The sequence below is a fragment of the Schistocerca serialis genome, chromosome 1 (genome assembly GCF_023864345.2).
Source record: "Schistocerca serialis cubense isolate TAMUIC-IGC-003099 chromosome 1, iqSchSeri2.2, whole genome shotgun sequence".
NCBI classification, from domain to species: domain Eukaryota; kingdom Metazoa; phylum Arthropoda; class Insecta; order Orthoptera; family Acrididae; genus Schistocerca; species Schistocerca serialis.
The window spans coordinates 520,894,172-520,912,460 of record NC_064638.1 but is presented as its reverse complement, the minus strand read 5'-3'; the positions used below and the strand labels follow the sequence as shown (position 1 = coordinate 520,912,460).

The 18,289-nt window shown below is 43.1% G+C and overlaps 1 protein-coding gene across 1 annotated transcript in view; it reads left to right on the top strand.

Moving 5' to 3' along the window:
- The window catches only part of LOC126486316 (uncharacterized), a 259,900-nt gene that overhangs the window by 76,594 nt on the left and 165,017 nt on the right, over positions 1–18,289 (top strand). The window lies entirely within an intron of this gene.

Here is an 18,289-nt window from a genome sequence, read left to right as displayed (position 1 = left end):
AAAGGTTTTATGTCCTGAAAATACATTTTCTCAACATACATATTTCACAAGTGGTTCTATAATATTCAGATGGAATAAAATTACAAACCTCTTCATCGTTATCCCGTACGGTACAGTGAGTTTTTAAGGCATAAAACCACGGTAGAACTAAATGTAGGGTTGGATCCTTGTCACTCTCTAGATCAACTGTGGCTTCTTTAAACGGCTTAAGAAATTCTATAAGCTGGCCAGTTATATGGTGGTCATAACCCAGCATTTTATCAAAGGCACCTTCATTATGTAAAACAGCCTTCACTGAATCAATCTGAGAATGGACTGATACAAGCATGTCAAAATAACTATTCCAACGAGTTGAAACCCACTGCTTTAAAGATGAGTTCAGTCTCACACAGAGACCTCTTCTCTTGAAGTACGAAACCGTAGCCCGCACTGTATTAAGAATGGCTAATATATTTGGAACATTTTCTTTCAAAAACTGTTCGCTCAGAACATGTTTCAAGACTGTGTTTATACTATGAGCCATGCATGGAAGACGCTGATATACTTCGAGAGCTTTGACAATGTTACTGCCCTGGTCTGTGACAAACGTAATTTTGGCAATGTCTTCACGAGAAACACCCATAGTTTCTAAGCCATCTTCCAACTCGTTTCGAATATTCGAGCCAGTTTTTGGGCAGTCAGAAAACGCAGAGCACATCAGTACATATTTATTCAAACGCCAGTCTGAATTTATGTAATGCATTGTCACGGACATGTAATGCACCCCTTTGTAATTGTCTGTCCATAGATCAATTGTACTGGCACATATACCAGAACGAATCGCATGCACTATATCTGGGAGCATTTTGCTGCGCACTTTATCAGCTAAGGTTTGAACTTTCTTAGCTACTGTCACTCGGGAAGGCATAACATTTTTAATATCAACTGAGCCATATTTTTTACCTATGTCGATCAGTGTCTGCCCTAAATTAAGAAATCCTTCTCCCTCTATACTGCTAAATGGTCTCAGGTCCTTAGCACACATTTCGACGCACTTTTCGGCCACTAAATCTTTGTCCTCTTTCAAGATATTTACGGAGTGAGGGAACTGCTTGTCAAATTTGCACACATGTCGTAACATACTCGAGGTTCCCGAATGAGTACTTAAGAGCTTTTTACATAGTTTGCATTGAGACACACCTACCAATTTATTTGAAGCGGCCTCATAAACACAAGAAAACGTTTCCCATGCGGCACTTGTGCTCTGTTTCGTTACCAGCATGTATTCGCCAGTTGTCAATTTTTTTTTAATCTCACTAAAGTTCGACCTATTCATTGTGCCGCCTCCACCGTTGCGATAAATGAACTGCAGGCTAACTACCCGGCTACTCTAGTCACGGTAGCTTGACAGTGCAACCTGTTGTCAGGCGCAGCAAGCTGAGCAGGTCCCGTGAAGCTTGGCAGGCTTGCGGGAGCCCAGGTAGCCCGGGCTTGCGGGAGCCCATATCGCCCGCATTGCCCACTATGCCTCAGTACACGCGCACTCTTGTGTTTACGTCGCGGCAGGCTGACCTGCATGAATGGTTGCAGAGGAGCTAGGGGCAAGCAGGCTGCAAGGGGAATTTGTACACCTCTGACCATTCGCGTGTCTTTTGTGTTTACTGTGTTCTTCCTCTCTCATATTGTGTATTTCATCCAACCCATCACTATCTGTAAATGAATTCTTTCTTTCTCTGCTGTTTAAAGCTTCCTGTTCTGTGTGAAAATACCGTTTTTGATCCTATGCTGAACAAAGTTCATCTTAGTAGGCCCGTCTATTTGACATTCGCTTACTAACAATCTTGTTTTGCTCCATGTTATCATTCAGGAAAGCAAAGAAAAGGAACTAGTCCATACGACACCTAACAATTAAAACAAAACAAAGCTTTTCATAACTTACTAAAACTAATCCACAACGTAGATTGCATATTCATATCCCCTCCAAAATAGTGACAACGCCGTGGCAATGCCGGTAATCATCAGAAGAAAATCTAATGTGAAGTAGAAACCAAACACATGGACAACAAACAAAAAAAGACATAGCTAAATGTGTTGGAAAGAAAACACAATAGTTAGTACATTCGTTCAGCTGTTTAAAGCTATCGCAGAATTGAATAAAAATTGGAAATGATAAAATTTTCAATATTTAATCTAATAAAAATTATTAAGTGATTACTGACAACATCTCAGCGTTCACAGGAAAGATCCAAGAGCCGGCCGGAGTGGCCGTGCGGTTCTAGGCGCTACGGTCTGGAGCCGAGCGACCGCCCTGGTCGCAGGTTCGAATCCTGCCTCGGGCATGGATGTGTGTGATGTCCTTAGGTTAGTTAGGTTTAAGTTCTAGAGGACTGATGACCTCAGAAGTTGAGGCCCATAGTGCTCAGAGCCATTTTTGAACTGACCTCTGTGATACTGGACTTTCTGATGATCGATGACGACAGATAAAACCCAGTGAGATTAATTCAGGAAATAATCTTTACTGCTGTCCGGATCACTGAGACAGTCTTACTCCTAAGTTTGCACAAGAGCATCTCCAGGAAAAGACACTATAAGTACACCTATTCTCCCTGGCGGTCCAGAGAGGACTCCATATACTTCTACTCCCTGGTGGTCCAGAGGAGACACTTCCATCTAGTGCACAGAGCACCGACACCGAATGATAGTGCTTCATGACACAACCAAGCTCGCATGTTTCCACACGTAGGACGCTGTGGGAAAACGTGTCAATTATCTGTGTTCAGTGCATCCCGCAAAATCTGACATTTTTTTACCAATCATTGTCGTTGCACCCCCCCCCCTCCCCCCAGTTTTCAGTAGGCCCCTCTGACGTCACTTCCGGTCTTCCTGAGTTGCCCAAAAACTCCCTGCATTACGCGGGATGCACGAAAGCAGCCGTGAAAACCGCAGCCCAAACGAACATAATACCACCCCGACGATGGGCGCCGGTGTGTCGGGTATCTCGTAGTTTCAGACCTCGGATTGCAAGAACCACTGAAAACAACACTAACACCAGTCGTCGGCCAACCAAAGCCCAGACAATAAACAGCAACAAAACGTTTAACGCTGGCTTCAGAAAGTCACACTCACTGTCGCTTCATATCTAATACAATGACCAAGAACCGTAGCAGGTCAGCCGCCCTGAGCGGGCACACGCTGTTGCCCACTCCACCTCTTATTAGCAGAAAAGCCAGCTTGATTCGGCCTCGTCCAGCCCCAGTTCACCCACATAAGAAGGACAGGAGAATAAGCAATTTCCCAACAGCATTTGAAATATCACGAATAAAAATCAGAGTCCTTGTTACCAGTTTCATTTACTGCAATGACCTTTCTCGATCCGCCCCCACTGAGATGTATTAATAAAGTGATAACAATTCAAAAATAATTCAGGAAAATGAGAAGAGAGAGGCCACAAGTGGCTTGTAACCTCTCATGATAAGTGGCGCACTCGTGTTGCGAGCGCAGCCGCAGCCGGGCGCCAGAGATACCAGCGGTCTCGTTGGCGTTATTCGATACAAATAGGCAATACGCTGGCACCAGACTTTCCTTTCTCCCTTCTCTTCATCAACAAACACTGCACAGCACTCAGTGTAGTGATCCACATCAGTAACATGTTGGAGGAAACCTACGACAAAGCATACGGTAAACCACAACGTCACCGCGTCTCGCATATTATAACATCGTTTTCATGGACAACACTGATCACCACCGAACTGCCTGAGATCGTAGAGAGCGAGGGTACCATGCGAGCTGAGTGCCTCGCATTTTCGCCAAATGTCGATCCGTGATACTCCCCTCGGAGAAAATAATGGATCAATGTATTTACTGCAGCTTTACCTTTTCGTTTACGACCATCAGAGACCACGTCAAGTAACAATAAGGCACTTCTACAAGACTTTTTTGCAGCCCAAAGGCGTTGCATTCTCTCTGTGGCCGCCTGATTTCTCTCCTATGCCCAGCCATTGTTTTGATTTTGCTCAACGTAGAAATTCGACTAGTTCTTGATCAGTGATTTGTGCTTTGAGAGGTTAAAGAAGTCTTCCTACTTCTTTCCAGTGCTCTTGAGATCCTTCCTTTCTTCCATAAACCATTTAACGGAAATTTTATGTCTCTTGTTAAGTACTTTGAAAATCTTCGTTAGTCGGGTGCATCCATCCTGGGAAAATGTTCCTAGAGCTTTAGTCGTCGTCCCATATTATTATCTTCTGTTCCTCTCAGTCTCTAATGTCCATTTATTATCTTAGGATCCATTATTTACCGAAGCTGTACACCTACATATTCTAAAGGCTAGTGCCTTGTCGTTGCAATAACTCTATTCTTTTTAGTTCCTGTGATCGTCACATCCTATCCCCTCCTAGATGTGTTCCAAATACTTCATCTTAGGCCGTCTTCCTTCTTCCTTTCTCGGCACTTTCCCTTCAAGAATATTTGATGAAGGTTTGGTTTCTGATGACACGTCTAATACATTTTGTTTTTCTATTTTCCATTTCCATTAATAATTTTCTCTCTTCGTTGACGTCCATCAAGATTTCCAAGCTTGTCATTTTGTATCATATCCACATTTGAGCAACTTCAAGGCGATTCCTTCCCACTTTACCCAGATACCAATTTTCACTTCCATAGAGCAATGTCCTCCATAAAAATGATTTAGAAAACAATTTTCTTACATCTGTGTTTATAAGTTTGCTGGTTAAAATGTTGTTCTTAGTCATATATGCGTCCTGAAAGAAAACAGCTTCTCGCTAAAATGTTTCCCATTACAATGTTAAACTCCATTACATTTCTTACAGAAAAGGTCATATTAATTTTTTCCCTACGACTAATAGTTCCCGCCTTGCAATTAATGGAACAAATCGCAAATTATTTTTAAAATAGTGTTTTAATGGTACAAAATTAATGTATAGTTTAATGAAGTGGGTTAAGAACAAATATTAAATGTGTGTACCACGTTTAAGTTTAGCAGAGCCGTATTAAGTGATGTGTACTTGGAATGTAGGGTGTAACAGCGGGGTGGGTGTGAGGGAACATAACTCACAGGATTGTACTCATGCAGTTTCCTTCTTCTGAGTACTGCACACTGAAGAGCGTGCATGTCAGTCCCCACTCTGTCTTCCCCGTTACGTCACAAGAAGCAACTGCAGGATGTTCCACAAACTTATACCGATCCTCCCGCGGTGCGCCGTATGAATCACTTGCAACGCAATGAACAGACTCGCTCGGGCGTGTTTTTTTTTTCTACAAAGTGCGTCAACACGAAATGAAATGCAGCTACGAGTTATTGATAATATTAACACAAGAAATTTATACGTAAACCTCCACGCGCTGTTCTACAACGCAGCTGTAGCTTTCTTCCGCGAAGGCAATCTCCCTCATTGGGAGTGCCGCTCACTTTTCACTTTGCAGCCAGACTGTAACTCCTCTTCGTTTCCTGTCCAGGTCTCTTGTGTGAGCAGACACAACTACTTCGCTGAGTTCTTGTTTATTTAGTGGAGTTATTTTCAGTTTATTAAGTGAGTACTTATTTGCAGTTGTTTAGTGAATTATTATATATAAAAATGTTTAACAGCTGGAGGGTCGGTATAACTTTGTGAAACATCCTGCAGTTGCTTCTTGTGACGTAACGGGGAGGATAGAGTGGGGACTAGCATGCACGCTCTTCAGGTTGCAGATCTCAGAAGAAGGGAACTGTCTACCACACCGAAGAGCCTATCCCAAGTGTAGCGTTCTGTCAATATGTAACTGAGAATGCCTATACCATCACTGAATGGAGTACTTTTCACAGCAAGAGTTGTATTAGATGCATCACTCGAGCATCCGCTCTGACAACATCTAAATAGTTTCAGAGGCTTAAATTTTCTTCGTCTGCAACAGAAGTAAATTACCTTTGTGTTACAGAACCTCAGATATTTCAACATAAATCAAGCAATGCATTACAGCCGATTACTGTTTTAGACTTGAACATGATCCGTCTGATTCCTTGAGCCACATTCACATCCTCACTGGCAAATATACTGTGGATGTGTGGTAAGTGGCTCCACTCAGTGCAGCCCACTCTACAAGTTCCAGCAATTACTGAATGGAAGAGATTTACGCAGCCTACCAGTAACACCGTTACTGGTGACAGAAGTATAGTAACATTCTGGTCATTCATTAATACACCAGTAAGTGTCTAAAATGGAATTACACTACTTTACAATACCCTGTAACTAACAAACAGCACCAAGGTGCCATATTTACCAACGCATTCACTTCCTCATCAACACTACAAAGGTCGTTCACAAATTATACATTTCTCAGCCACTGTTAATAGGAACGCATTTTACATAAAAATCTCAGTTAACAACTGCAGATAAGTATTTATAACTTAAAATATTTACAATATCCGCATCTCGTGGTCCTGGGTTCGATTCCCGGCGGGGCCAGAGATTTTTCCTGTCTCAAGATGACTGGGTGTTGTGTCGTCATCATCATTCATCCCCATTACGGTCGGAGGAAGGCAATGGCAAACTACCTCCGCTAGGACCTTGCCTAGTATGGCGGTGCGGGTCTCTCGGAGTATGGGACCTCATGATGATGAACTGAAAATAATTCCGTTGTATAAACACGAGCGCTGTGAAGATATTTTGCCTGCTCGCATTGCAGAACTGGACAGGAAATGCTGTGGAGGTACAGTCTGTCTGTAAACTGAAAAAGGATCATTTCTCGGGGTTAAGGAAGTCGCCGTTCCCGGAAGAATACTACAACTGCCTGACAGGATGACTAAGAGACAATTCCCCCTCAAGTAGTGTCGAAAGCGTGCAGAGTTACGCAGTACTTTTCCATATGCGTTTCTCGTGTTAATATTATTTGTAACTCATATCTCCAGTCCATGTAATGTTAACTCACTTAGTGAAAAACGAACATCCCCAGACCGGGTGTGTCTATACATTGCGTTGCAAGTGATTCATAAGGCGCAGTGCAGAAGGGTTGGTATAACTTTGTGAAACATACAGCAGTTGCTTCTTATGATGTAGCTGGGTAGATGGAGTGGGGAACCATTTCATCCATCTTCAGTAAATTTGGGAACCACCTGGTCGCTGTTCAATTTGCAGAACACCTATGACAGAGGGAACTGCATAATCACAATCCGCTGGTCGGTGTGGCCGAGCGGTTCTAGGCGCTGCAGTCCGGAAACGCGTGACTGCTACGGTCGCAGGTTCGAATCCTGCCTCGGGCATGGATGTGTGTGATGTCCTTAGGTTAGTTAGGTTTAAGTAGTTCTAAGTTCTAGGGGACTGATGACCTCAGATGTTAAGTGCCATAGTGCTCAGAGCCATTTGAGCCATTTCATCACAATTCTATAGCCTATCTTCCCACACGTCCACCCCCCCCCCCCCCCCCCCGCCCTCCGCCGCCCAGCGTCCATCATCCACTCCACGCTGTTGCACCTCAAGAACACAATTTTTCCCTTAATACGGCTCTACAGCACTTACATGCGATACACACTTTTAATAGTTGTTCTTAACCCGCTTCATTTAACAATAAAAATAATTATTATAACATTAGAACACTGTTTTAATAATATGTGATTTTTTCATCGCCTGCAACGAGGAAATTATTAGTGCTAGGAAAAAATTAATATGATCTCTTTCGGTGGGAATTTAACGTAGTTTAATTTTGTACAGGGAAATATTTTACGTTAAAAACAGCAGTTTTCGAGTTACTCAAGAAAAGCGTAAGAAAATATCTTTATACGTCCCTAATCCCTCGTTCATTCCCCATCAGTGAAGATTTTTAATATGTGGTAGTAGTGGGATGATGGCAGTACAGGTTCATTTTTAATATCAAATTGATTTGCAAATTAATTAAATTGATCAGTTAATTACCTCCATCCCTACCTCAAGATGACATCATGGGTTTTATGGGTTTTCCCCATTCGGCACGTAGGTCCCCTCCCTCCTCATGTCCTCCCCTCCCCCTCCCACACTGCCCTATTGACAAAATTTCGAATTTTGGTGGAAATTTCGAATTTTGGGAGCAAATGTAAAAAAATGTTGGAAATTTCAAAAATGGCTGGAACTACATGTGTATGCTATGCTGACATTCAATCCAACCCCCCAGCTGGGAGCTGGTGGGAAATCAAAAATGGTTGTGCTTTTTTCGGGATTCAAACCACTGTCATTCTGCACAGAAAGCCCAAGTGCACCTCCAAAACAGGGAAACCTTCCAGATGCAGGAGAGGAAGGTTAGGCTAGTGTACTTTATTTATTTTGGTTCAGAAACTGAAGTATAGATTGCTTATAATTACATAATTAATCATAAAGACTGGTCCTAATTACACAACCATCTGGACAGCTACACACAAGTAGCGCCTAAACTCACAATACGGCTCAAAAATTGACAATGTCATAAAACTAGTGTTATCCTGTTGGGAGAAAATTTCACAATACCACTTGAAACTAGTGGCAGATATACTCAAAATAAACTCTACATAGGATGATACCTTCACCTACATGATGGAAAGAAGGTACTATCTTTATTTTTGGTGGGAAATGTGCTCAGTTGACTAGATGTTGGTGTTGTACAGAGAGAAGTTTAAAGCTGAGGACTGTATCTATAGCATCGTACATAAGGAATGGAAGGATGTGATAATGGATGAGTTTAGGGGGAATACTTTTCAAAAAATACTGGCGATGCAGCAGGATGGACTGAAGATGCAGTCCACAAGTCATAGAGACTATTGCCTGTGCTGGAGCTGTTTGTGTTTCTGAAATGGCCAGTCAGACCAAACTGCAGGAGACGACTTTGTGTGCCCACTGCCACCACCTTTTACTGACCACATGTGTGTCCCACTGTTTCATGTCGATGTTCGCCACAGATGCCTCTTGCTACATAGCTCGACAATCACCCTGCAACCTGGTGCTCGAAATTCAGGAACGCCAATACACACTATCACAACTGATGAAAAGTACTTCACTATTCCAGTTGCACATCGAAACTGTCGTGAAGAAACCAACACTCTTTACCAATGAGTCATAATGCAACACATGTAATGGGGATTGAGAAAATAATCTTAAAAACACAACTAGCACAGCCAGATATATTCACTTACCTCACATCTCTTATAAATATCGACCCTGCGTAAAATCGAAACAAACTTCCACTACTTTGCTGCGAAAACTAACGATCACTGCAGAATGTCCTTTTAGAAACTTTTATTGGAGTAAAGAAAAAGTGAGAATTTAAACTCTGAAGATAAAAAAGACATCAATGTTAAGCGATTTCTTTCAGTTTGATGTACTAAATTGTAATTGACAAGCGCTCCATAACCAATTAATTTGCTCGATCAGAACGCTGGTAATTTACAGAAGCAGTGAGAATAGTGTTGATCAAGAGCGGAAATTGCGTAATTCGCCAGCGATGTAGTCTGCTTACTTATGTAATTCTGCATGTAGAAATCTCAGTGCAGTGTTTCTGCTGTGAATTTCCTTTAGTGTTGAAGTTACGTACATAATCCATTGTTAAGGGCGCTCCCACACACGCACATACACAAGAGAAGTACCGCGATCTATTTCAGAAGCAGTTGACTGACTGAAAGCATTTAATTTGTAGTCTCCAACTGTTAGAGTGGTCGCTGCATCTCTGTGCAGCTCACAGCTGCACTAGCCCACTAAGTCTACCGTATTGCTCGAGGAAAACATTGTTTGTCTGGTGTTGCTCGAGGAAAACATTGTTTGTCTGCTGTCAGGTCATGATAGAGAGATCCGCCTGCCATTCTCCACAGCTGACCAGAACAAATGCTCGTCGTTTTACTGCCCGTCCACAGAGTGATGGGGGTTGCAAAGAGGGCACCTGCAGTGGTCACTAACAAAGACAAGGAAAACATCCGCTACTCCCTCCATTTATTGGTTGCTCGCTACGACGACAGCAATATCTTCCCCTCTGTAAAAAGGTTATAATAGAGTTTTTACAGTGACAGCAAGTTCACTTCACCAACTGATCTGCATTGTAATCAGAGAGAGAATTTAACCGATTATTTGCTCTCTCAAAAGTATCTGACACTAGGTTAAAAAAAATGTGTGTGAAATCTTATGGGACTTAACTGCTAAGGTTATGAGTACCTAAGCTTACACACTACTTAACCTAAATTATCCTAAGGATAAACACACGCACCCATGCCCGAGGGAGGACTCGAACCTCTGCCGGGACCTGCCGCACAGTCCATGACTGGAGCGCCTAAGACCGCTCGGCTAATCCCGCGCGGCCCGAAACTAGGTAGCTGAAAGTACCGCAACTGTTGGAACTCATCTGAAAAGACTCGTCCATCATTCAGTTTGAAGACATTGAGTGCCTCTTCAGCTGAGGAGGTGACACCATTCTTAGTCTGAATAAATTTGCTCATCCTGTTTCACTAGGAGTGCAGCGCCATCCTGCTGCAATGAGTAGAGTCGGACCAGTACAGTAAATGTATGTGCTCATTCCAGTCGAAGTTAATAAACAGCACTTTAGCGTTTTCCAGTGCATTTTAGATATCCATCAATCCACACAAACACATCGATCATTACCCATGTAATTGACTGTCGTTTGAGGAGCACTCCTTAGCCGTCAAATTCAGCCAATCTGAAATGCAGATACATAGTTTAAGAGTGTTCTGGTACTTGAGTTGGGAGCTAATTTCTGTGGAATAGCATTTACGGCACTGGAATGTGAATACAGAGCATGTTGTGTTCAGTGTCCATATCACGTAGTGCCAGACCGTTATGTTTTACAACACTAGTTTGTGAGAGTCTTGGCAGAACATTGGGCACCTGCTACTTGCCACTGTCGAGCATGGGATTAAATGAAGAGGTCATCACCTTCAGACAGCTGTTAGGAGATGTTCCACAATGCTGCAGTCTCGTCCTATTTCAAAATACTGCGATGCCTGTCACATCTTTTTTCCACTAAGATAACAGTACTTCTTTTTATTTCTAATACCCCAAGTGTGCTGTGAACAGCACCTTCCAGAGATCGTCAACTCTGGACCAGTGATCGTGTACATGGCTGCAACATAAGGAAAAAATGGTCTTTGAAATGGAACACCGTCACTGTTGAAGAAGAGATTAAATGCATAGGTCATCACCTTTAGACATCTGTTTGGAAATGCTCCACAATGCTGCAAACACTTCCAGTCTCCATATGTTGCGAAGTCTTCCACATTTTCAATAAAAAACAAAGTCTCTGTGTTTTGTTTCTAGCACCTGGTGTGTTGTGGGAACATCACAGTTTTCACAATGTGATATTCAGCTTTCTTTGAGAGCCAATGGATCAAAACATGTTAAAGTTGGTTTAGCATCTGACACAGACGTTGTAGTCGTGGTAGAAAATAAATGCATGGAAGTGTACAAAGCTGTAGTAATACATTGCCTGAACATTCTACAGCAGTATACAATGTTTCAAACTGATTATGACCCTCTCTTGTGGTTAATAGTCTGTGGGGTATGGTCTTCCTCCAGTACAGACGACAAAACTTTACACAGGTCTCTGCAGGCGACTTCGATCACTGACAACCGGCTCCTGAGCTATTGAAAGAGAAAGATGCGATGGAACGTTATAGGAGGGTCTATTCCAGGAGTGTTGTAACTGCTTAAAGTTTGGATGCAGATAGTTCGTAGTTTTTTTTTTATTTTTTTATTTTTACCTACTCTTCATGTTACAAAATAACGATGAGGAGTGCTCTCAAATTTAATTAATGACTGTATATATACGGATCAGTATCGGTATTTCATATGTCTGCCATGAATGTAATGCCCTCATGCATGACAATTTGTAATTTGAACACACGAAATTCTCTCAATCAACACTGATTTTGCTTATAAAACTAATATAAATCGACTGTGTCTATTCTGGTGGAATCATTACTGTTTTTATTATTATTGTGAGTTTAAAAATATGTATTGCAACAATTCCTGTGTTATTTCATACCTCATAACTTCTAATCATAAAGTATTAAGTACCACTTGAAATATAGCTCATTGTTGAACATAGAAATGATTGTTTTTTTTCTGACATGTGGGTAGATTGCGTGAAACAGGCTGTTCTGTGATGCCCAAATTGCTTATGAAACTACAAAGCAAGAATCTGCTGCTGTTATGAATCATAGTCTGCTGGGTGACAAACTTTACACACAAGTCAGTAGAGGGATCAAAAATGTCAGATGTCACCATGCAGACAGTATTTGTTTTCGATGTATCAGTGGAATCTTATAGGGTTCTCTACCAGGTGGTATTAGGAGGTTCTATTACACGATTTGTCTTTCTAGATTTTGTAAACGCCAGTGCGATATACCATTCCACTGGTAACACATAAATTGCCATAGTGTAAAAAACAGCAACATACTCTTGAATTATAGCTTGCTGTTGCCAAACATAAAATGATTGTGTTTCTTTTTTTTCCAACATGAGAGCAGGTGGCGTGAAGCACTGTATCCTGTGATATTACCTCACGTGTCTGAAATGTTTGTATTACACACTTGCATGACAATTTATTTACAGACACCGATCTGAACACCAGGGATGCTCTCAAACCTTGTAATTTTGACCATCAAACTGAAAGAAATCGCGTATCATAGATTTTTTTGTTTGGAGTTTAAATTTCCTCTTTTTCTTTACCCCAATGAAATTTTCGAAATAATGAGGACATTCTGCAGTGATCGATAGTTTTCACAGAAAAATAGGGGAATTTTTTGCCATTTTATACAAGTTTGATATACATAAGAGACGTAAGGTAAGTGAATACATCTGTCAGGTGTACCGCTATTGAGCTCCAACCTCTGCAATTTGGTGATCTATGATCGGTGGCAGCGCTGTAGCTCTTTCTTTTTCTCTTTGTTGGATGTCACAAAATAATGGTAGGTAGGGAGAGAGACGTGAACAATATCCTGCAGTCGAACATAATAGAATGACTGTATAGACGCTGTTCTATAATTATAATTCAATCGTCTGAAAAGAATATAATGCTCTTGTGCGCAGCACTTTTTAATCTGAACACGAGGAATGCTCTCAGACTATAACAGTTTTGCTCATAAAAATGAAAGAAAATGGATTGCACCTATTTTCGTGGAAAGAAGGCTGTTTCTTTATGGCCCTCGCAATTGTGCTTTTTAAATAGATGCTCCCTTATAAGGGGTACATTGACATTAAATACAGAGAGGATTTTAATAAGTGTATTACTGTAAGGATACAGCTGAGGACTGCACCTACAGCATCCTACATAAGGAATGGAAGGAGTTGATAATGGACAATAGTAGGCAGAATGTCTTCCCTCGCAGTACCGTGGGCACCAGTGGAAGCAGTTTTTTTGGTCGTGGAGCAGCTGCACTTTTAGACAAACAACACGTGGTCAAGGTAGCCATCATTTATCTCACTGTGGTCCACTGACTGTCTGGATCATTTCATACTCTGCTGAGGAGCACTGCCCGCTGGAGTGGGTTGTGTTGCAGAGGGCCAGTGTCTGTGCACTCAGCTACGGCAGTTGGCGGCAGTTGGTGGATGGCGGTGGTAACTGTCTGTTTCCCAACCAGCTGACATTTGAAAAAGCATTTTGGAGAATTCTCCAGAATTTCGTTTCTTTTTTTCATCTGGGTAGATGGGTGACAGGCAGTCTTTCCAAGAAATATGTTAAACAGACTGCAGGAAGCAACCTGTTATTAAATCTTTGGTCCATCCGTGACTGATTTCCGCAGACAGTGTATCACATTCACCTCATCTCTTTGTGGACCATCAGTGACAGCATAGAACTGGCCTGTACGCCAGCCTATGGTGAGAAGGAGGGATGAGGGGTGGTGGGTGGGGGGGGGGGGGGGTGGAGGTAAGACTGGGTCTAGGTTGGTTAGTTCGTGACCGCACATCAAAGAGAACACATCCTGTAACTGCCGCACCTCTCTCCTGGTGTGATCTTTTGGGGTCGGTTTTTGTGGTAGATGTGTTATTATGATGAGGTTCTCAGTGCCGAGTACGTGTGTCGCATCATAACCCACTGATAACGAGCGCTGGTTTTTTCATGACCATTTCGATGTGGAATTAGAGCAGTGAAGCGTTTTCCATTAGTTGTGGTAGCCTGTATTGGACTACCTGAATTTCGAGCACCAGGTTGCAGGGTAATTGTGGAGCAATGCAGCAGGAGGGGTCTGTAGCGAACTGTGTGGCACACACACCTGGTCGGTAAAAGGGGATGGCAGGGGGCGTGCCAAGTCGTCTCATGCACTGTGGATAGACCCGGCATGTCAGAAACACAAACAGCTCCAGCACAGGCAATAGTCTCTATGAGTTGTGAAATGCATCTTCAGTCCATCCTGCTGCACCACCAGTATTTGCTGAAAATTATTCCAGCTACTCTTGTCCATTATCACCTCCTTCCATTCCTTATGTAGGCTAGTCCTCAGCTGTATGCTTACAGTAATACACTTATCAAACGCCTCTCTGTACAACACCAGCATCTCGTCAATTGAACACATCTCCTACCAAAAATAAAGATAGAACTTCCCACCAGCTTGTTGGTGAAGGGATCATTCTATTAAAGTTTATTTTGCGTACGTGTGCCACTAGTTTTGAATGGTATTGTGAATTTCTTTTCGCACTAGTTATATGGCATCGTCAATATTTGAGCTGTATTGTGGACTTACAAGCAACTTCTGAAGCGCCATGCATATAGTTGTGCAATTAGGACCGATCTTTATGATTAATTGAGTAGTTAGGAGCGACCTTTACTTCAGTTTCCACCCAAAATAAATAAAGTAGTCTAGCCAAACCGTCCTCTCCTGCGTTGGACAATTTGCGTATGTTGGTGGATGCACTTGGGCTTTTTGCCCAGAGGGAGCGTGGTTCGAATCCGAGAAAGTGCACCGCCATTTTTCATTTCCCTCCAGTTCCCCAGGTGAGGGATGGAGAGGGAGATCAGCAAAGCCTTGGGACAAAGAAATTCTCGCCATTTTTGAAATTCCCACCATTTTTAAATTATATGCCAAAATTCGAAATTCCCATCAATAAGGCAGGTGGGGGAGGGGTGGTGGTGACTCACATGCCGGCTAGGGAAAACTCATGACGTCATCTGGGGGTAGGGCTAGGGGTGGGTCTAATTAATTGATTAATTTGCATATCAATTTGATATAAAAATGCTAACATACTGCCTCATCCCCGTAGTTCATAATACTCGCTCCTAGCACTGTCCAAAATTTGCGATTACACGATTTTCCCCTAGTTTTCCTTCGTTGACTGGACTATGAAGTTCATCAGGAGTAGGAAGAGTTGGCTCGTTCATTTGCTATGTGTAGCTGTTCTCGATCATTTATCCCTTTGTTCATCACAGTGAAGGGGCTTCCCACAGTAATTGGTTAGAATGCAGTAGTTCTCTATGTTGGTCGCCTTGGTGGTTGATAATCATTTACATGGTGCATGAAGAACCTGTAACAAAAAATGGTTCAAATGGCTCTGAGCACTATGGGACTTAACATCTGTGGTCATCAGTCCTCTAGAACTTAGAACTACTTAAACCTAACTAACCTAAGGACATCACACACATCCATGCCCGAGGCAGGATTCGAACCTGCGACCGTAGCAGTCGCGCGGTTCCGGACTGAGCGCCTAGAACTGCTAGACCACCGCGGCCGGCAAGAACCTGTAACAGTTTCTGGTGCTGTTCCTTTTGATTTATGATTCAATGCTGTCCCCTCCACAGTGACTTTGGTTCTTTTTGTTTTATGGGGCATCTTTGAAGTCTGATCCGCATTTCTTTGTACTCGGAGTGTTTATCTTCTGTTTCGTATGCATATCGTATTTTTTCGACGATTGCCCTTTTTGAACGATTGCCTTATACCTTATAATAGTCTTCAGTTCACCATTCAAATCCGAATGCCCCACAAATCAGGAAACTGCATGATTCGACAGACCGAACATACGGATACCCACAATGACACCCCTTTCAGACTCTGTCAGGTGCTGATAAACGCTGTTTACGCGAGTACGCGACGTCCCCGCGTCCTTCACGGTGATCAGTCAACAACTGACGCTGTTCACGTCTCTAATATATCCTAACAGGCCTGGTAACAAAACACCAACAACGCTAATGCACTCTAGTGGCCGTTCTACCTGTCACAGAGAAATGCAGCTCTATTCAATTACTTGTCCGCTATATATATACTAAGATGGTATCTGTTCTTTCGGACATTTCCGAAAGAACAGATACCATCTTAGTATATATATATATAGGTAAGGCTCACCGGCCACTTGATCATCTTATTCTTCTGTACGAATGCACAAACAGTGCCCGAACTCTTACGGGAATCGGCAACGCGCCGCGAGTAATGAGTATAATGGGCGGGGGAGTACGAATGTAGTGCGGGACAATACGTTGAGAATGTGGGTTTCGCGGGAGGCGTGCCAGAGATAAATCCCTGCAGTCGCGCTATCTTCTCTGTCCTCGGTGGCTCTGATGGATAGAGCGTCTGCCATGTAAGCAGGAGATCCCGGGTTCGAGTCCCTGTCGGGGCACACATTTTCATTGTCCCTGTAGACGTATGTCAACGCCTGTAAGCAGCTAAGCGTGTTCATTTCATTACACTTGTCCGCTTCTGGTGGTTACGTGTACGAAGTTACACTGGCGTCCAACACATATTGCCAAGCGAAGTATACAGGGTGAGTCACCTAACGTTACCGCTGGATATATTTCGTAAACCACATCAAATACTGACGAATCGATTCTACAGACCGAACGCGAGGAGAGGGGCTAGTGTAATTGGTTAATACAAACCATAAAAAATGCACGGAAGTATGTTTTTTTAACACAAACCTACGTTTTTTGTAAATGGAACCCCGTTAGTTTTGTTAGCACATCTGAACATATAAACAAATACGTAATCAGTGCCGTTTGTTGCATTGTAAAATGTTAATTACATCCGGAGATATTGTAACCTAAAGTTGACGCTTGAGTACCACTCCTCCGCTGTTCGATCGTGTGTATCGGAGAGCACCGAATTACGTAGGGATCCAAAGGGAACGGTGATAGACCTTAGATACAGAAGAGACTGGAACAGCACATTACGTCCACATGCTAACACCTTTTTATTGGTATTTTTCACTGACGCACATGTACATTACCATGAGGGGTGAGGTACACGTACACACGTGGTTTCCGTTTTCAATTACGGAGTGGAATAGAGTGTGTCCCGACATGTCAGGCCAATAGATGTTCAATGTGGTGGCCATCATTTGCTGCACACAATTGCAATCTCTGGCGTAATGAATGTCGTACACGCCGCAGTACATCTGGTGTAATGTCGCCGCAGGCTGCCACAATACGTTGTTTCATATCCTCTGGGGTTGTAGGCACATCACGGTACACATTCTCCTTTAACGTACCCCACAGAAAGAAATCCAGAGGTGTAAGACCAGGAGAACGGGCTGGCCAATTTATGCGTCCTCCACGTCCTATGAAACGCCCGTCGAACATCCTGTCAAGGGTCAGCCTAGTGTTAATTGCGGAATGTGCAGGTGCACCATCATGCTGATACCACATACGTCGACGCGTTTCCAGTGGGACATTTTCGAGCAACGTTGGCCGATCATTCTGTAGAAACGCGATGTATGTTGCAGCTGTTTTGGCCCCTGCAATGAAATGAGGACCAATGAGGTGGTCGCCAATGATTCCGCACCATACATTTACAGTCCACGGTCGCTGTCGCTCTACCTGTCTGAGCCAGCGAGGATTGTCCACGGACCAGTAATGCATGTTCCGTAGATTCACTGCCCCGTGGTTTGTGAAACCCGCTTCATCGGTAAACAGGTAGAACTGCAACGCATACTCTGTTTATGCCTATTGACAGAATTGCACTCGATGATTAAAGTCATCACCATGTAATTGCTGATGTAGCGACACATGAAACGGGTGAAAGCGGTGACGATGCAGTATGCGCGTGACACTACTTTGCCTCAGTCCACCGGCTCTCGCAATGTCCCGTGTACTCATGTGTGGGTTCATGGCAACAGCAGCTAACACACCAACTGCACCCGCTTCTCCTGTGACGGGCCTGTTACGGACCCGTTTGCGTGCTACGACCATACCTGTTGCATACAGTTGGCGGTAGATGTTTTGCAATGTGCGGCACGTTGGATGCTCTCTGTCCGGGTACCGTTCTGCATACACCCTGCAGGCTTCAGCTGCATTTCGTCGACACTCGCCATAGATGAGTATCATCTCCGCCTTTTCAGAGTTCGAATACACCATGGTCACAGTTCCTACAACACTACACTATCACAGATGT